The sequence below is a fragment of the Phyllostomus discolor genome, chromosome 3 (assembly GCF_004126475.2).
Source record: "Phyllostomus discolor isolate MPI-MPIP mPhyDis1 chromosome 3, mPhyDis1.pri.v3, whole genome shotgun sequence".
Taxonomy (NCBI): domain Eukaryota; kingdom Metazoa; phylum Chordata; class Mammalia; order Chiroptera; family Phyllostomidae; genus Phyllostomus; species Phyllostomus discolor.
Genome location: NC_040905.2, coordinates 173535593 through 173554093, shown reverse-complemented (window position 1 = coordinate 173554093; position 18501 = coordinate 173535593). Strand labels below are relative to the sequence as shown.

General features: G+C 43.0%; 1 protein-coding gene across 1 annotated transcript in view; it reads left to right on the top strand.

Annotated features, from left to right (window-relative positions):
* Nucleotides 1–18501, top strand: part of GNA14 (G protein subunit alpha 14) — a 161876-nt gene that overhangs the window by 91784 nt on the left and 51591 nt on the right. The gene's annotated exons all lie outside the window — the stretch shown is intronic.

Below are 18501 nucleotides of genomic sequence, written 5' to 3'. Positions count from 1 at the left end.
CCCTTTCAGCTGAGATACCCAGTTAGTTTTCCCATGGAGCAAGGGAGACCTTGGGTTTATAATGGCCAACTTTTTAAGAATTCCCCATCTTCGGAAATATTTTCACAAATGCCCTGTAGATACTCAGAGAAAGCAGGGGCTTTGTTTATTTATTTTGAGAGTTAGCTCTTCTTGGGAGTTAAATGATTGCTTATGAGAACGATGCTTTATGTCCCAAATAGCAGTGGACTCTGGCAAAGTGATGATGATCTCAAGCTGGCGTCGGCTTTCCTGTCACCACTGGAAATGTTTAAAATACAATTGGTTTAAGACCATAGGAAATATTGAGGCAGGGTGGTGGGAGGAGTAGGCAAATAAAATTGTCTACAGTATGGTGGCACGCGAAATCAATGGGAAAGAACTATGCCTAAGTTCCTTAGGCATGTGGGTCAGAAATAGAGTTTATTTAAAATAATACCAAATTACAACATGACATGATGCTTAAGAAAAAAATTCTGTCTCGGATGAATCTCTTGAGGATCTGTTAAAAAGAAATATAGCTGCTGAAAAAGCCAGCACTACATGGGCTTTTACATAGACCCCAAGGACAACTTTATCATGAACTTGTGGCACCTGTATTCATGTATGTTTTATACATACAGTGTCCAGCAGAAATAACGCCTGCTTGAGTGTGGTTGGTAGGGTCATAATATGGGTGTAATAATTTATAGTTTTAATTTGAATGTTTCACCCAAAATGTCATATGGTATGCTTGAGTGTGATATTGTTATGTTAGAGAATTACATGCTTATGACCTTGTAATAAAAGAGTTTATAATAAAAACAGGGGTGTTATTTGTGCTGAACCCTGTATAATATACAAAGACTTTCAAAGCAGTCAATCTAAATTTTTTATTTCTCAGTGACTGAATTACATGGGAAAACACAGCATACTCCAAATCTTAGACTTACTTTTACATTGTGTCTACAAATTCATGTCTACTACCATATTCTTGCAGTCTTGAAGAAATAAAGGAGTGTATCTTGCCTATAGTTTCAACTTTCTGAAAAATGTGTTGAGGGGACATTAGCTGAAAAGTATGTGTATAGAGGGGGCATTAGCCATTACTACATCTGCTGCCAAGTAATGTGAGTGGTGCATATGAGCCATTGGGAGATTCTAAAAGTAACTCGGATGATCCTTTCACACATTTGTTTTAAGTACACACTGTTATGTCTTTCAAATCTGTGCCATTCTTTTTTCATCACCCTGTCCAAGGTATTTTAAAAATTAGGCCATCTGTGAAAATTTAGGATTAGAAGAAGAGGTATGTCAGGCACATCCTTGTGGTTTAGTTAATTTGTTTTTCTCTGTTGTAAAATGCATTTGGTTTCTCAGTGACAGAAGGGTGGCTGGGGAAAGCTGGGAATTCAGGGATGGATTTGTAAGCAGACCTCATGGGAAGAAAATGTTTAAGTGCAAGTAGTTCTGCTTACCTTGGCTACATTTTATAAAACCCACTCAGATTCAGTAATCAAGGTCTCTGGGTTTGGTTTGATTTTGTTTTCCCTCAAGGTCTTCTAGAGCAATGAGTTTTTACTTGAAACAAAAAGGGATTTGACATTCTACCATTTTCTCCTTTTCTCTTGATCTTAATTCTTTTTCATAGGCCATGTCCACTTGATCACTGATCTGTGAGTTTCCTACAGCTGCTGTAACAAAGTGCCTCACCCTGGGTGGTTGGAGAGAGAAATGTATGTGGCAACTGGAGGCTCTGAGGGAAACTGTTCCTTGTGTCTCTCTTAGCTTCCGGTCGTGGCTGGCAATCTCTGATGTCCATTCCAGGCTCTGCCTCTTCCTTCACGAACAGCTCTGCCCTGTGTGTCTCTGGGTGCACATGGCATTTTCCTCTCTGTGACCAAATTTTCTTCTTATAAAGATACCAGCCACTGGATTAGGGCCCACCCAAATCTAGAATGACCTCATCACAACTTGATTACATCTACAAAGACACCATTTCCAAATATAGTCAGTTTCTGAGGTTGAGGTTTGCATCAACTTCGGGAGGATGCTATCCAGCTCTGTACGGTCTGCGCCCAACTTCCTGTGTATCCCACAAGCAAAACACATTCACCTCATTCCAATAGTCCCCAAAGTCTTAATCCATTCCAGCATCAACTCTATCTCGTATCTAATCTAAATATCAACTCAACAGGTTCCAAATCTCATCATATAAATCATCTAAATGAGGTATGGGTGAAATTCAGGATTTGATCCATCCTGGAGCAGAATTTCTCCTCTTCCACAGATCCGTGAAACTGGGAGATGAGTCAGTGTACCTTTGGTCTCCTCATTTCATGTATCTGGCTCTGTTCTCAATGCCTTCTTTCTTTCTGCTTCAAGTAGCTACTTTCATGCTTCATAAACGCCCTCGTATCCCTCAGACATATGCCTGGGATGAACCACATGCTGAAATGGTTTAAGGAAAGGCAAAGGATTGAGTGGAAAGAACATTGGATTGGTTCCTAAAAATCTGGGCTGTGTTCATGGCTCCCCTGTAGGTTTCAGGCAGGAGTCAGAAAACTTTTTCTGTAAGAGGCCAGAGAGGAAATATTTGGCTTTGAGGGCTGCACAGTCTCTGCAGCAACTATTCAGCTCTGCTGTTGTAGTGCAAAAGTAGCCCCAGGCAATGCATGAAAGAGAAGGGGTGGGACTCACTTGTAAACTCCAATGGCAAAATGTAAGAGCTTCTCTTAACTCATGGTCCATACAAAAACAGGCCACAAGGAGATTGAGACCACAGGCTGTAGTCACCCACCTAGTCCTAGGGGAAGCCACATACCCTCTCTGGTCTTACATTTCTCCATCTGTTCAATGTAGCCCATGCATGCTTTATTTCATAAGCCAACACAAACAAAAGGAAGTGCTTTACAATTAAACAACACTCAACAAATGTAAGGTTACTATTGAAGCAAGTTCAAAAACCAAAAATGGACTCATTATTTCTTCTGTTTTGGGTTTTTTTTGGTTTAGGTCAGTTTCATCCATTCCTTCTCTATTGTTTTCTGAATGATTTTTTCTGTGGGCTAAAACTCATTTCTGAACATGAAAGTGCTATACTCACTAAGTCATACAATGATGAAATGATTAGAGTTCCAAAAATATTAAGTAATTAAAGAAGTGTGATATATACATAGTATCTTCTTTACAAAGTATTGCATCACTGGAAGACATCACTAATTGCATCAATTCGTGAAGATGGGGGGTGAACAAAGCCTTCATTACCTTTTATTTTCACTCACAGTGGCATAATCCTTCCCTCAATTCTTTTTTGCTGAATATTTAGTTTAATTATCTGATTTTTTTTCAGAGCTGGGAATGCTTTCTTAAAAGCATGTCTAAGGAAATGAATAGCGATTTTAGAGTTTAAAGATCAACTTTAAATGTTAGCAAGATTGCTCAGCTAGGTTGCTGGAAACCTTTGCCTGTTACAGACAGGCTTCTTATGAAAGAAAAATTATCAGATATTTAGTTCAGCACTTGGCTTTTAACCAATCACGTTTCTTCCAATTAAGTTATAGCCCTGAAGAACATTTTCTTCTACCTTGCCTCCTTTTATTTTTAAAGAAATGATTCATATGTACTTGCTCTCTCTGTTGATAAGCTCCAATTTTTATGAATGTCTCTCAAGAGTATCATGTGAGCACAGGTTAGAATTTATGGCTTCTTGAATAAATATTACAAAGGCATTTGCTCAGTGGCAGGGCTCCTAAATTTTTGTTAGCCTATTACTCATGTTTACTAGTGATGATTTCACTGATGCCTGAAGAGCTTCGTATTTTTGGCTGTTTGTAGTGTCTCCAACTTGGAAAATTCTCATTCTAGACCTGTCTGAGAAGGAAATCTTTCTGATCCCCTGGAAGGTTCTGCAGAATCTGCTTGGATGATTTAGATGCAGGATTTCCCCAGGGCAAAGGACAGCCTCCCTGACTTCTCAAAAGCTTTCTCGCTCTATGTTCAGTGCTGTCTAGACAAAAGAATTGGGTCTATAGGCTCTCTCGGCAGCAGATCCCCAGCTTCTTCTCTGACCCCTTGCTTTCCTATCTATTTCTCACTGATCTGTTGGAAGTTTGGCAAGTTCTGCATTTGGGTAAACAGACGCCTTTGTCATCAGTTCCCTGCAGTGTCTTGGGTTTCAGCCCTTTGGGGGTCCCCTTCTCCTGACTGTGGAGTTTATCAGGCAACAGGACACCTGAAACAAGGGTTGATTTGCAGACCTAGCTGTGCATTGGAATCACTAGGGGGTCTTTTCTGTTGCTACCCAGGGTACCACCCCCAAGAGTCAGAGTGAAATATTTTGGAAAGCAGCCTGAGCTTTTGGATTGAGTTAGAGAAGCTTCCCAGGTGATTCTGATTAGGCAGCCAAAGCTGAGAACCACTGATACGTGTATCTCAAGATTATTCAGCAGTGTCCTATTTGCATTTGACTTTCTTATCAATCTTTCCATAATGGGAGGTAACCTTTTCCATGGAATGAGCTAATTAGTCTCATCCAATGGTAAACTGAGTGGCCGGCATTGAGGATGTTTGTATTATTCAGCCTTGCTTGCTGCCTTGGTTAGATTCGGTGACAGTAGTTTGACAGCACATCTGGGGGACATTTTTGAATTCAGGTCAGATTCTGTATTTGTTTCCTCTGAGTCTCACATGGGCCCTGGCACGGCATCCAGCCCAGAGCTTTAGGGATGGGTACAGTCAGGGGAAAGTGCTGCATTTCATTCTCCAGAGGTCGGAGCAGTGGCACCTTCTTGCCCTCCTTTTTCTAATATTGCTAAATGGAAATTATATATATTTTTTCTTTCTGGAGAGGATTTTATTGCTGATCATGCTGAAGAAATATAAAGGCTCCTTCAGTGCCCCTTCATTGCTCCCTGAAAACATATCGCTTTGCCACCCCTTCCTTTGATTTCCCTTATTTGACAATATAGACCCAAGTGGAGAGATGTAAGTGCACAAAGGCGCCAGTCACGGTGAATCTTACTCTCGGCTGTCCTGCATAGTTTCCTGTGGGAGCTGAGGGGAGACAGGGCCGGGGAGAGTTCTTGGGGTGGGAGGAGAACTTGAGACTCAGCCAAGACTCAGATAGTGGGGGGGAGCTTTTCTGAGTGTGTGACATCTAAGCTTGTGCCAAAGGGGGACTATCACCCTACCCTTTCTGCACACGTAGGCCCTTCCCTGAGTTGAAGTAAGAAGGAGATGGAACCGGGCATCCCTGGTAGCAACAACTTCCAGGAAAAGGGGAGGGAAGTTCCTGGCAGTAGCAAGGGCTCAGTAAAGAATTTCTCAGGACTTGGGCCACCCTGTGGTGGCAGTGGCTCCGTAGTGACCATCCCGACTCCAGGGTTATAATAAAGGGAATGAAGTCAAGGTCCATCTGTATTATCAAAACTAAAAGGTTATTTGGTAAGAGGCTTTTATTACTCTTAATGCTGGTTTTTTTATGCTTTTCCCCCTTTTCCAGTGAAAACAGATAGCCTTCAGAATTGCTACGACCAATTTTCACTTGGTTTCTTTGGCTCTTCTCTAAGTTGAGCTAGGATTCACCTTCTCCTCTGGACAACATGGGTGGAGGGGCAGCGCTGGCCAAGGCCCCTTCACGGGGCTGCGCCTCAGCCGGCTGCAGTAGGGCTTGCTCATGCTGCTCCACAGCCTGAGTCTGGAGATGCGTGGGCAAGTCGGCTATCCGAGGGAGAATGGAACATCCCTCATATCTCCAAGTTCTTGTATTTTGACTCGGTGTAAGTTTGTTTGGGTTGCTTCTGATTTGCAGTTGCTCTATTAACATTTGTGTTAGAAACAGACTGAGAGCCTTTGGGACACTTGTCTCTCAGTAAGTTCGTGAGGGTAGCTCAAGTCCACATTGGAAAGAGTGCTGATGTGATCTTTTCTTGGTTTTGCATCCTCTTTCTTTAGTAAAATTCATCCCTGAGTGATATCCGGTAGAGTGTTTCTAATACCCTGTCAGAAGTCTGCTGTGCTGGAGCAGGTTTATGGAAGGCTACTTTGGGCCCCTGGCTCCCAAATGCACTTGAGTGCTGTGAATTATTCTTAGAGGCATTAATAATCACAGTTGTTTCATTGATACTTCACAGTTGTTGAAGTATCAATAGGCTTATTTTGACTTCATTGCTGTCTGAGAGCATTTTTCTGATTTCCTTGACTGACAACCAGCTCTTAGGTCACCAGTGACTTCAGGCCACAATCAAGTTTGGGCTGTTTTCAACTCTCGCGTGGCTGGTCTCCTGGAAGGTCGTTGCCCGTTGGTTCTTTCAGAAGATGGGCCCCCTGGTGCAGTACTTGAATTTGCACTCTCATATTGAGACTGTGCTCTGTCTCTCAGGAGGAAAAAAACAAACAAACCCAGAAGTCCATAGTTCAGCATTCCCAGGTGTCAGTTCAGTATCTCAGGCATCTCCCGTTAATCCCTGCTTGGCTGGACCAGTTGGGCAGTCCCCAGCACCGTCAGCCTTGTTGCCGAGTTCTCCAGCTCTTGACCCCAAACCACATGGTGCCTCCGCACAGCAGGCTGGAGGGGGTCCTTCCACACCCTTTCAACCCGAATGGCCAAGAGATAATTTCTTTTTGATCAGTAAAGAATCAGGGATACAGATTATGTTGATAACATGCCCAAGATGTAGATTTTGTTTATCCCAAAAATAGCTTACAGCTTTGTTTTGTGAGTAATCAGAGATGTGACACATTAGGAAATTAAGCAACTATGTATTTTCATCATTGTTCATAGACTTTTATCCGTTGAAATGCTAACTTACCAGGTACACAGCTTAAACACCAAATATACAACTTTACATTTAAGCAATAAAGCCTAGCAATTATGGGGGAGGATCGCAGAAGGTAACACTTTTTCAACACCAAAAAGAACTTTGCTAATGTCTCATCTGTGTATATGCAAGTCTTCCAGCTTAATTTTGCATTGTCAGGAAGTGAGAGGCGGAAGTTCCAGAAGGATTGTTAAAGACTCATGTGAGGAAATCAGACCCAGTTAAGTGAAGAGAGTCAATGGATGTCACTCTTTGTAAAAGAGTTTCTCAGGGCTTGAAGTATTTTAAGACCCTTTTATTTTCTATTTTTTAAGCATCTATTTAAATATATTTTTCAGTCCTACTTTCTCATCCAATTTAAAAAGTCCGAGTCGCCAGGAGCCTCTGGGGATAGGGAGGCGGGTGCTCTGACTTGGGCTGCGGCCCAGGGCCGCTGGTTCTCTGGCAAATGTTTAACTTAGGCTCTTCCCCCCACCATCCTATTGGATGGTGCAAATCCTGTGGTACATTTTCTCCTCACTAGGAACTTAGAGTTCTAGCGAGTGTCCCAATAACAAATTCTCCACCAACATCTTAGGGCTGCAGATTTTTTATGTATCCCAATAGTTCTCTGATTAATCACTGTTGACTTTAGAATAAAAATTGCTATAGTCAGAGTTTGAAATGTAAGATTTTGGAACATGGCAAAGGATGTAATAGAGAAAGAACTGGTTTTCTCGTTAATCACCATCAGAAGTAAATCTGATCCCTCCACTCCCATCAAGCCTGATTTGAGAAGAGGAGGAAGTTATTTGACCATTGAAATATTAATTTCTTCCCCTACCTTAAGTCTAGCACATACTACCACATCCAAAGAAATGCTTTTAAAAATCTAATGAAAGGGGGAAATTTCACAGAGTAACAAACAATCCAGAAACTAATGTGGCTATTAGTCTACTTGAACATCTGTCCATCTGTCCCACACATGTGAAATGTTTGCCTTGAGTCTCCTGAACCACATACTACTTTGTTGCTATCTTAAAATGTGATGGGGAACATGTGAAACACCCTCATGATTCAGAACTCTGAAGCAAAGGCTAGAATCACAATTAGTGATGCTAATCAAGTTCTTGTGAGATCTAACATCCTTCACAGCTCGCTTTCTCCTTCTGGGCAAAGCTGCACTCTCGTTTTCTCGGGCTGGAGAGGGAACAGGTGTGCCGGTGCTGCCGTGCCCTGAGCCCCGCCTCCCTGGACACCTAGTTACCCTACTGATGAATGAATGCCATAAACGTGTGCCAAGAGGTAAATTACTCTCCAGGTTTGTTCTGGAGTCCTGCCAAGGGAATCATGCATTCATCTGGTATTGAGTTTAGAGGTAGACTTTCTTATTGATTAGTTAATAAGCTCTGCAATTATTATCCTAGGCAAAACATTCTGGAAAGCATGATTTCTGTTTTAAAAGATTTTTAAGGGAAGGGGGCTCAAGTGGGATCCCGTAACTAATCCAACAGAAACAATTTGTTAAAAGGTTTTATGGGGTGTGTGTGTGTGCGTGCGTGTGGGTGTGTCTGCCTCTGCACGTACACACAGTGAGAGTAGTTAGAGTGAAATCCATATTCACTAGAAGCCAGAATAGTGAGCTTTCCTTTTTTTTCTATTCTCTTCTTTTTTTTAATTGATGCTTCTTTTGGGAAGCTCAAATGTTTTCAGGGAGCTTTGAGGCACTGTATCTCATGTACTTCATCTTGATTTCTGACACTTAAAACTGTCAGGTTTAATTAAGGATGATCTAAATGAACGTGAAATAGCTTTCACATTGATACTAATTGCTTTGTATTTTCCCTAAATTAAATTTTAAAATATTTTGGCACTTTCTATCTGTAATTGGAAGTAAAGATTTGTTTAAATTGACCATTTACAAGATCTTGTTAGGAAATTGTTTATTTTTGTGTGTGATTGTATAATTTATTAGAAAGATTTAGAAAGCTTTCTTAGATTCTCCTTAAAAATAAAAGACACTTCCAGTCATGTAATCATTTAAATAGCTATGGCGGAGTTACTTGTGAAAAGGGTGAGGTTGCTAGGAATGACTGTGCTTGTGCAATGTTTTGGCCTCTAAGTTCTCCCCCTCCCTTTTACACCAAGGGCAGTGGAAGTGGTTGAATGGTGGTGGGCAGGGGGACCATCGCGGCTGACCAGTAGCCGCCAGTGCTGCCCAAGGCCCTGAGCTCCTGCCCCCTCCTATTGTGTCTCTGCTTTGTGCTGACATGGAATGTCTTCCCTGGTGAGCTGGATGGAGACTTCACTTTGGAGTATCCATCATCATCATCATCATCATCATCATCATCATCATCATCGTTTGGATCAGTTGAGGTGTAGAGCCCTGGCGATTTAGTAATTACCCCAAACAAGACAGTCTTTCTTTCCGAGGTCAGGTTGGCCCTGGGTGTACTTGAGTGGCATGAGCGCTGACAAAACTGAATCCCTGCCCTGCCTGTCATTTATGTCCTTAGTAACCTTGGGCAGATCGCCACAGTTCTCAGAGTTTTTATTGCCTTCCTCAATTAAAGGCTATGTTAGCTTTTGGGGATAACACAAAGTTAGAATATATGTAACTTACCTTCAGAGGCAAAAATCATATTCAGCTATATCCTAAACGATTGCTGTTTTCACCAAAATTTTTAGAATATTACTTTTTATTATTAGCTTTCTAGTTAATAAGACATTGCATCAACTATACTATTGTCTACTATACTATAGATCGGTATAGGCTATTCTATTTAATATAATCCAGGAGTTCTTTTCAGATACAGTAGAAAGGACCAGAATGAGAACCAGAAAGACACAGATACCAGACTCGTGATGGAACCCGTGTTCCAGAGTGTCTATGGTTTATAGATGTACCCTCACCTCCTTCCTGAAGATAATGTCATTTTTTAGGTTTTTAGTGCTTGTTTTCAAATGAATGAATGAATGACCCTCCTTCCTGCAGTTGCTGGCATCTGCATCTCCCGCCGTTCTCACCTACCACCATGAGAGCAAGCATCTGCCGACAAGGACATCGCTCACAGAAATCTTGGGTCTTAATGGCAGAAAAACAAGGCGGAATCCACGTAGTGTCTTTGCTTGGCTTCTTTAACACTATATTGGTGATGTTTTGACTTCTGTAGACAATAAGAAAGGCCCCGCCTGGATCAGGCACTCTGGCCGTGCACGTGTCTGAGTGTGCCCAGACTTGGGCTCTGTGTTCAGGGAGACAAGAGCTAGTCCCTTTGAGTCATGCTGTCCACTTTCCTATCTACAAGGGAGAAATCATCATCACTGTAGTTAGAGTGAGTGTTTTTTTTTTTTTTCTTTCTCATTTGGTTAGAGATAACCCTTATTACTGTCAGCAGGGGTATGACTTGATGTCTTTCCTAATCCCCATGCAAGGTCAAGTCCTCCCTTAATTTCGTTATAAAAACCCACTTCCTTGCTTCTGGGTGGGTGGGATATCTGCTACTAGATGTTAACACGGCTGATGATGCCCAGTCGTCTGTATAGGGAAGTTACATGTGAAGGCCCATTCTATGGCAATGGTAGTCACTTGATACATATTTATTTTATGAATTAAAGAAATGGCACAAGCTAAGTGTTCTCTCTACTTGCAAAGTTTGAGCCTAAGAGAAGATGAAATGGACAACTATTTTAGATCCTTGGGCATCGAGGATATAATGGTCTCTCTGTTTCCCTGGAAAGAGAGTCCTCTGAGTGAAGGTCCCCTCATGGCCCGAATGCTCAGGGACTCTCTCCACAGTGCTCCCAGGGCAGGTGGTGCTGGCCTGCTGCTGCTTCTTTCCCCTCCCGGTGTGAAGCAAAGCCGTTATAGCACTGTCGCTCCCAGTTCCCTCTGAGCTGAAAGGCACTCATATATTTACGTGTGTTTCTTCTAGCTCTCAAAGGGGATGCCAAAAAAAAAGCTGCTTCCAGGTGGACAGCATCAGAAATCTGAAGTTGTTATATCATTGTTTTGGCATTAAAAACAAAACAAAATGCACCCAATGATGCAGACAGGCCTTGTTTGTCAGCGGCATCTCCGCCACCCCACTGCCTGCTCCTCTACCTCCAACCATGGTGACCTCCCCTCTTTTGGCCTCTGTACTCACAGTGCCCCTTCAAACCCAGGACTCTGCACATGATCTTCTCTCTGCTCTTCCTTTCTCTCTTTGTCTAGTCTTTCTTGGCCTTGACTAGAATGAAAGGTTCGTGAAGGTCAAGAACATGTCTGCATTTATGCACTCTTATAGCTCCAGTGCCTGACATGGGTGCAAGCTATTTTGCTGCAATCATATTCACTGAAGAACCAGTTTCTGGGACAAAAGAATCTGATTTTTTTTAATGAGCCCACACAGGTGGTCATAGGGCCATGTGTGGCCTTTCCGGAACTTGTCTCTCCGACAAACCATCTAACCTCGTCTGCTCTCCCTACTGGATTATGATTTTTGGTGCATCCCATGCCTCTCTGTTTGCTCATGTTTTCCATCTGTTAGAACACCCTGACACCCATTCCCTCTGCAGTCACAAATAACTAGCTTCATTTATTCATCTTGAATGAGGCATCCAGTACTGCAGCTGGCTTTCTTTGACAACCTCCCTCTTCCATCCTCTGTGGGGATACGCACCCTTTCCAGGGTTCTTATAATGCCTTGCATTGCCCACGTTACCTTATGATGTTTTATGCATTGCTCCTGCTTCAGACCAGTGCTTTGAGACTGGAAATCATATCCTGTGCATCTCTGTATCTCCTTGGGCTCAATAATTGTTAGTGAAATGACATGAACCGTGGGTGAAAATAACATCCTAAATTCAAAGCTGTTTGAAAGCTTTGTCCTGGGGGGATATTCACAATCCCAGGGGATGACTGAGCTGTTCTTTTGCATAATAGGTTTTTGTTTCCTTACTATTGGGATTGTGACACCAGGCAAAAAGGAGCAAAGAATCTATAGGGCCATGTTTTCCTTTTTCCAGAGAAATATCTGGCAATTGGAAATGTTGCTTTTGAGTTGTGAGATCATCCAGAAGCCTGGCATGGTCGTGGGCTCCAAATCCAGTGCAGGAAGCGTGGGATTGGCCATGCTCAGCTCTCCGGATGTGTTTGGAGGACAGTGAGTGTACTCGCCTGTGCAAGTGAAGTCAGTGGTGGTGACTCTTTTTAAGTTGAGTCACCAGGCAGCTGTTTGGGAATCCCATAGGGCCAAAATTGGTGTTGTAGGGAAGAATGTCTTGCTTAGTAGTTAGGAGAGAGACTCCATGAATTACTTTACAACTCAGCAACCTAGTTGTAAAGTGATTGAGAAATAAGACAAAGAAGTAAGACATAGGGTGGCCAAAATGTCATGTCAGTTCATCCGCAGCTAATGGTGGAGAATGTTGCTCAGAACTAAGTCATGCTACCTCTGAAGTGAATACTTAACTCAGAGTGTGACAGACCTACCAGTAGGTCCTCATTAGGTCTGGAAGACCCCAGGCCTCACCCACAGCTGGTGGGCTAGCGCCCATCGACGAGCTAGGGCTCAAAGAGCAAAGGAGGGGGGAATGGGGGGAGGTGGGGGGCAGAGGTCAGGAGTGTTACTCAGCTGACATGCCTCCACATGGAGAGTGTGGTGTCTCACCTGTGTCACAGCACTTATCTGGGCCATCTCTGTCCATGCTTAGCTCCCTAAGGGTGAGCACTCAAACAGGTATGAGTCTGCGCTGAGCTTTACTGAAGGGATATCATCTACCTCAGCAATTCTTCCATGTGGATACTATCAGTATATAGAAACTGACATGGAAACTACGGTTTATTGGGGTTAAATCACTTCCCTCAGGGGAGGCAGGTATTACTCATCAAAGCTAGAAACTGAACCCAGGTGCCTGACTTCCGGGCCCAGCTGCTAACCTTCGTGCTTCGTGTTCTCTGTGGGTAAGACGAGGCAGCTGCAGTGGAGGCTTGGATCTTCCTTTGAAGGTTTGGTGATAAAAGCAGGAAATTGTATGAAAGGAGAGTTCTCTTTCTCAAAATCTCAGTACCTGGCCTCTTTCAAATAATTCCTGTCTCCCTGGCTGGAATCCAACCTGCTCACACAACGGTCCATGCTATCTCTATCGATATTTATACAAACAAGGCAGGCAATTAAAAAGAACCCAGAAATATCAGGACTGTGCATCTGTTGGATGAAGTTTGAGGACTGAAGAACTTTCTTTTAAGTGGATTTGAAACAGTTGTATGGAGAATATTTTTAATTTTTTATTTCCCCAGAGGAGAGAAGTAAACAAGCCAGAGATGATTTCAAATTTGTTTTCCAAACTGAAGCAAACAAAACATGACAGTGACCTTCGAACCTGTGCCAGACCGTCAGGAAAGGCCAAATAAAACCTGAAGAGCACATTCTGAGGATGGTGTACAGGGGACTTGTTTCAGCTTTGAGGTTCTGCCTAGACCATGCCTCAGGTGTGATTGTAAGGTTTAACTCATTTTACCCCCAGTTTATTCGGATTCCAGACCTGCTCCTGGATTTGGCTTAATTCCGTTGGGAAAAGACACAGGAGGAGAAGGAAGAGAGATGCGAACGTGAGCTGCCTGCAACCACGTTGCACCTGTACGTTCTCTCTCTCCGTGAGGAACGGCCCTTGATCTCTGGCACCTGTCCATGAGCTGGGCCATGGGGCCCACGTGGGGAATGGCATGCCTTCTGTTGTCTGCAGCTTTAGGGGCGCTTTGGCATTCTTGGGGTGGAAGAGTAAGATCTGGTCTAGTGAGCAAAGCAGGGCTAGGAACAGTGCCTCAGTGGCTAGTGCGCTGGATGAAGTGGGCAAGTTAAGGGCCCTCTCAGAACTCGCTTCCCTATTTATAAAATCAAGGGACTGGACTAAGTGGCTTTGAAATTTCCAAACTATAGAGAATGAAGGACCTATCTTAGAACTGGAGAGGAAGAAATGAGGACATTTTAGAATTTCATGAAATTATGGTCATCTTGAAAAGGCTTTTTTTAAAAAACTCTATCCCCTCTTGACTTAAAAAATAATTTTTTTTGAGATGAGAAAATGTGTAGTGCCCTGGATCTTGGGGTCTGAGATTCAAATCTACTGGGCAATTCTAATGTGGAGACGCTGGCCCCATTTTGGTTTTGGTTAGTTCTGAGAGCTTCTGCTCTTCCCCTCAAGGGCTGGCTGGGCTGCCTCATCATTTATCAAACAAACTTAGAACATCTCCAGACAAGATGCCTCCTCACTCCTTTCTCCTTTCCCTCCCCGAACACTTTTCAACCTAACTCCCTGCACATCTGTCCCGAGAGCTGCTTCCTAGTTTTATCCTAGAAGCTTGATACAGAAAGGGCCAAAGGGAACATTCCATCTCTGCCTCCTGAGCTGTCTCAAGGGCATCTTAGGTCATGGATGGAGGCTTGCTCCTTGGTGAGATGCCCAGAGGCCACTGACTGGGAACCAAACCTCAGTGAGCAACAGGACACACCCAGGGGTGGTGTGCTTCGGCATCAGGATTGCAGGGTATTCCCAGTGACCAGGTTCATCTGTTTCAATGTGACTGATGATTCTTGATTAGAATTGAAATAAATCACTCACTCCATCTCAAGCTCTATGAAGTAAAAGCCCTAAAGTGTCACCCCAATGAGAATATATTCAAAAAGAGATTCATCCTGAATCCCACTCAAAAAGTAGGATTATAGAGTCACAGAATTTCAGAATTTCAGAGCTCAAAGGACCCTTCAAGTGTGTTCTAGGTTAACCCAGATCTTCCCATGGTTTGGGTAACTGCAGTCTAAGTGGTCTAGCTTGCTCAAGGCAGGTGAGCGGGACTGGCCAGAATCTCAGTAGGGTTCTGCTTCATGCCAGTCCAGCATGGATCTAAATACGACTTTTAAAGTGAGGTTCTCAGTTTGTTTGTTTTTTTTTTTAACATCAGCTTGTCAGAAATTGAGATCATAAATTGAGGAGGGCTGAGAAGTTGTCTCCCCCTACTTCTTTCCCCATCTTAATCTGTGCCTTCTATACGTTAGAAATGTTTTTGTTCTTATGTTCTCCAAATAACTTTGCCCCGTAACTTTTTTTTTAAAGATTTTATTTATTTATTTTTAGAGAGGGAAGGAAGGGAGGGAGAGAGGGAGAGAGAGAGAGAGAGAGAGAGAGAGAGAGAGAGAAACATCAATGTGCGGTTGCTGGGGGTTATGGCCTGCAACCCAGGAATGTACCCTGGCTGGGAATCGAACCTGGGACACTTTGGTTCCCAGCCCGCGCTCAATCCACTGAGCTATGTCAGCCAGGGCTTCCCCGTAACTTTTTAAAAGAACAATTTCACAACTAGAAAAAAACTTGAAAGGTTAGCACAATGAACACTCATGTGCCCTTAGTCAATTGACAATATTTTGTACTATTTTCTCTCCATCTCTGACTCCTCTGCTGCACATGTGTGCATGCATGGGCACACATGAGCACGTGCATGCACACTGACCTTTTCTTCATGTGAGTGAAAGTCAGGTGCAGGCATCGTGACGTCACCCTGGAGAACCCCGAGGGGCACCTCTTCAGAACCAGGGCATTCTCCAATAGTACCTTAGCACACCCAGGGAAGTTGACTTTGTAGATATAATGTTACACAACATAAAATACAAGTTCAGATGTCTCTTTCTGCCCCCAATATGTCCTTTACAGCTTCTTCTTCTTTTTTCTTTTTTTAAATCTAGGGACAAATCAAGTACCCTGCATTGTATTTAGCTTTTATCCTTATTCTCCTTTAAATTATACCCTCTTACATTTTACTGTTGTCTCTAGTGACAATGGCATTTTTGAAGGGTCCAGGCCAGCTCTCTTATAGAATGCCCCACAAAGAGGATTTCCACTGTTTTCTTATTAGAGTAAACATTCAGCAAGAATGGTTTACAGAGGAAACCTCCTATTCCACACGTGGAATGTGAAATGGTACAGCCACTTTGGAGAAGAGTCAGGAAGCTGGCTAAAAGGTTCAAACAGAGTTCCAGAGAACACGACAGTTCTTCTCCAAGGCAGATACCTGAGAGAAGTGAAAATATTTCCATAGCAGACATGTAAATAAATGTTCATAGCGGCATTATTCATAATAGAAAAAAGTGGAGATAGTACGAATGTCTATCAATTGATGAATGGCTAAAAAGTGGCATATCTGTATAATGGAATATTATCTGGCAATACAAGGGAATGCAGTATTGATACGTGAACACCGTGCACAAAAACATTATGCTCAATGACAGAAGCCAGTCACGGATGGCCAAATATTTTATGACTCCATTTATATGACATTTCCTGAGGTAGGAAAATCCAGAAAAAGAGAGAGATTGGTAGCTGTTTTAGGTTGGAGGAATTGGGGAATGGGGAGTGACTGCTGATGGGGATGTAGTTTCTTTGGTGAGGGATGAAAATGTTCTAAAAACTGTGTGGGGGGTGGTTGCACAGTGCTGTGAACACACCAAAAATTCACTGAACTGTGCGCTCTGAGGGGCGAATGTGTGTGTGTGGTGAAGTGCCCCTGGCACTGTAAGAAGCCCTTAGTGCCAGTTCGTCCCAAAGTTGTTGACGTTAAGTTTTTTTTAATATATTTTATTGATTATGCTATTACAGTTGTCCCATTTTCCCCCTTTCACTCCCCTCCACCCTGTACACCCTCTCTCACCCATATCCCCCCTTTAGTCATGTCCATGTGTCATACTTATAAGTCCTTTAGCTTCTACATTTCCCATACTTTTCTTGCCCTCCCTCTATCTATTTTCTACCTACCATCTATGCTACTTATTCTCTGTACCTTTTCCCCCTCTCTCCTCCTCCCACTCCCCTGTCGCTAACCCTCCATGTGATCTCCATTTCTGTGGTTCTGTTCCTGTTCTAGTTGTTTGCTTAGTTTCTTTTGGTTTTGCTTTAGGTGTGGTTGTTAATAATTTTGACCACCCAGGTGACGTGGTTCCTGCCAGAGCTCGCCATCTCGAACTTGCCTTTCCCAGTGACTGGTGCGTGGTCTGCAGGCTGACACTTGCCACTGGGTGAACATCCTGTTCCCCACCCATCAGCATCCACTGGCGGTCGCCGCCAGCAGAATCTCTTATGTACAGGGGGAAAGTGATGGTTTTCAATGGTCACATTTTTTACGTTTATTAACTAGTAATTTTCTGTAGAGAAAGTGTTTCTTTTTCCTCTTTTTCAAAACTCACTAGGCTCAAAGGATTAAACATAAAATTATCATTTGACTCAGCAATTACATGCCTTGCATGTACCCAACGAATTGGAAGCAGAGACTCAGACCTTTGCACACATGTGTCCATGGAGCATGACCCTCAGGAGCCTGGGTGGGGACAGCCTGAATGTGCACGAACAGATGAGGGGAGAACCACAGTGCGGTAAATACAATGGAATGCTATTCTGCCTTAAAAGGGAATAAAGTTCTGACACATACTAGGACATGGACAGACCTTGAAGATGTTATGCTGAGTCAAATAAACCAGCAAAAGGTCAAATATTGTGTGACTCCCCTTATGGGACATCCTAGAGTAGTCCAGTTCACAGAGACAGAAAGTAGAATGCGGTTTGCTGGGGTTGGGGGAATTAGGAATGGAGCGTTATTGTGTAATAGGGACAGGATTTCAGTGTGCAAAGATGAGAAAGCTCTGCAGACGGATGAAGGTGATGGTCGCACAGCCATGTGAGTGTCGTTTATGCCACTGAAGAGTACACTTATAATAGGATGACAAATTTTATGCTGTGTATATTTTACCACTGAAAATACCTTGTTCGATTCTTATTTATTCCTTCTTATTTTGATATATTATCCTAAGTATTCTTTTTTGATTCTAGACATTGGTCACCAGAAGTGCCTTCAAGCTACTTCTATGTCCCCCATTCCTAAGGACAGTATTCCTTACTGCCTGGCACCAGACATTTCAGGCCTACCTTTCCTTCCCTGTCGCAGTCTTAGGCACAGCCATTTGTCCAAGGACATGTGGGTCCACTCACAGGGCACTTGTCAGAAACCAAGGTCTGGACGCTAGGTGAGCTCATTGCCACTCGGTTGTCATGTTGTCATGCGCTTCTTACCCTTTCAGTGCACAATGTATGCCCTCACATACACACACATGCATACATACAGTACATATATACACACATGCACATATATACACACATACAAATACATACAGATATGTTAATCATTAGTCTCCAATTTAAATCCAGCACCACACTCTCCCCAGCTCACCTCAATCCATATTTATCTCTTTTCTCCCATAAAACAACTCTGATTCCAAAGAATACCAACATATTTACTTATCTGTTCTGCCCTTGAGTAAACGAAATTATTTCAGATTTATCACACCAATAACACTAATAACACTAATTGTTTAAAAACTGAAGTACAAAATTCACATCTTCTGATTCTTAGCAGTGCTAAATGCGTTCTAATGGACCTATTCACCTTCTTAGTGGGTGAGTTGGGTGGCGTTGAGGCTGTGGTGGTGTCAGTCGGTCGTGGCTGCAGAGGAGAGTGGAAAAGCCAGACAGGGAGGGGAGAGCACGAGAGTGGGGGAGTGGAGCGGAGAGAAAGAGAGAGGCTTTCCAACACTTAAGGCTTCCACACGAGTGGGGTATAGAAGAGGTAAGAGGTGGGGAAGAGAAGAGCCAACAGGAAAAGTATTTTTTTAAAAGAAGA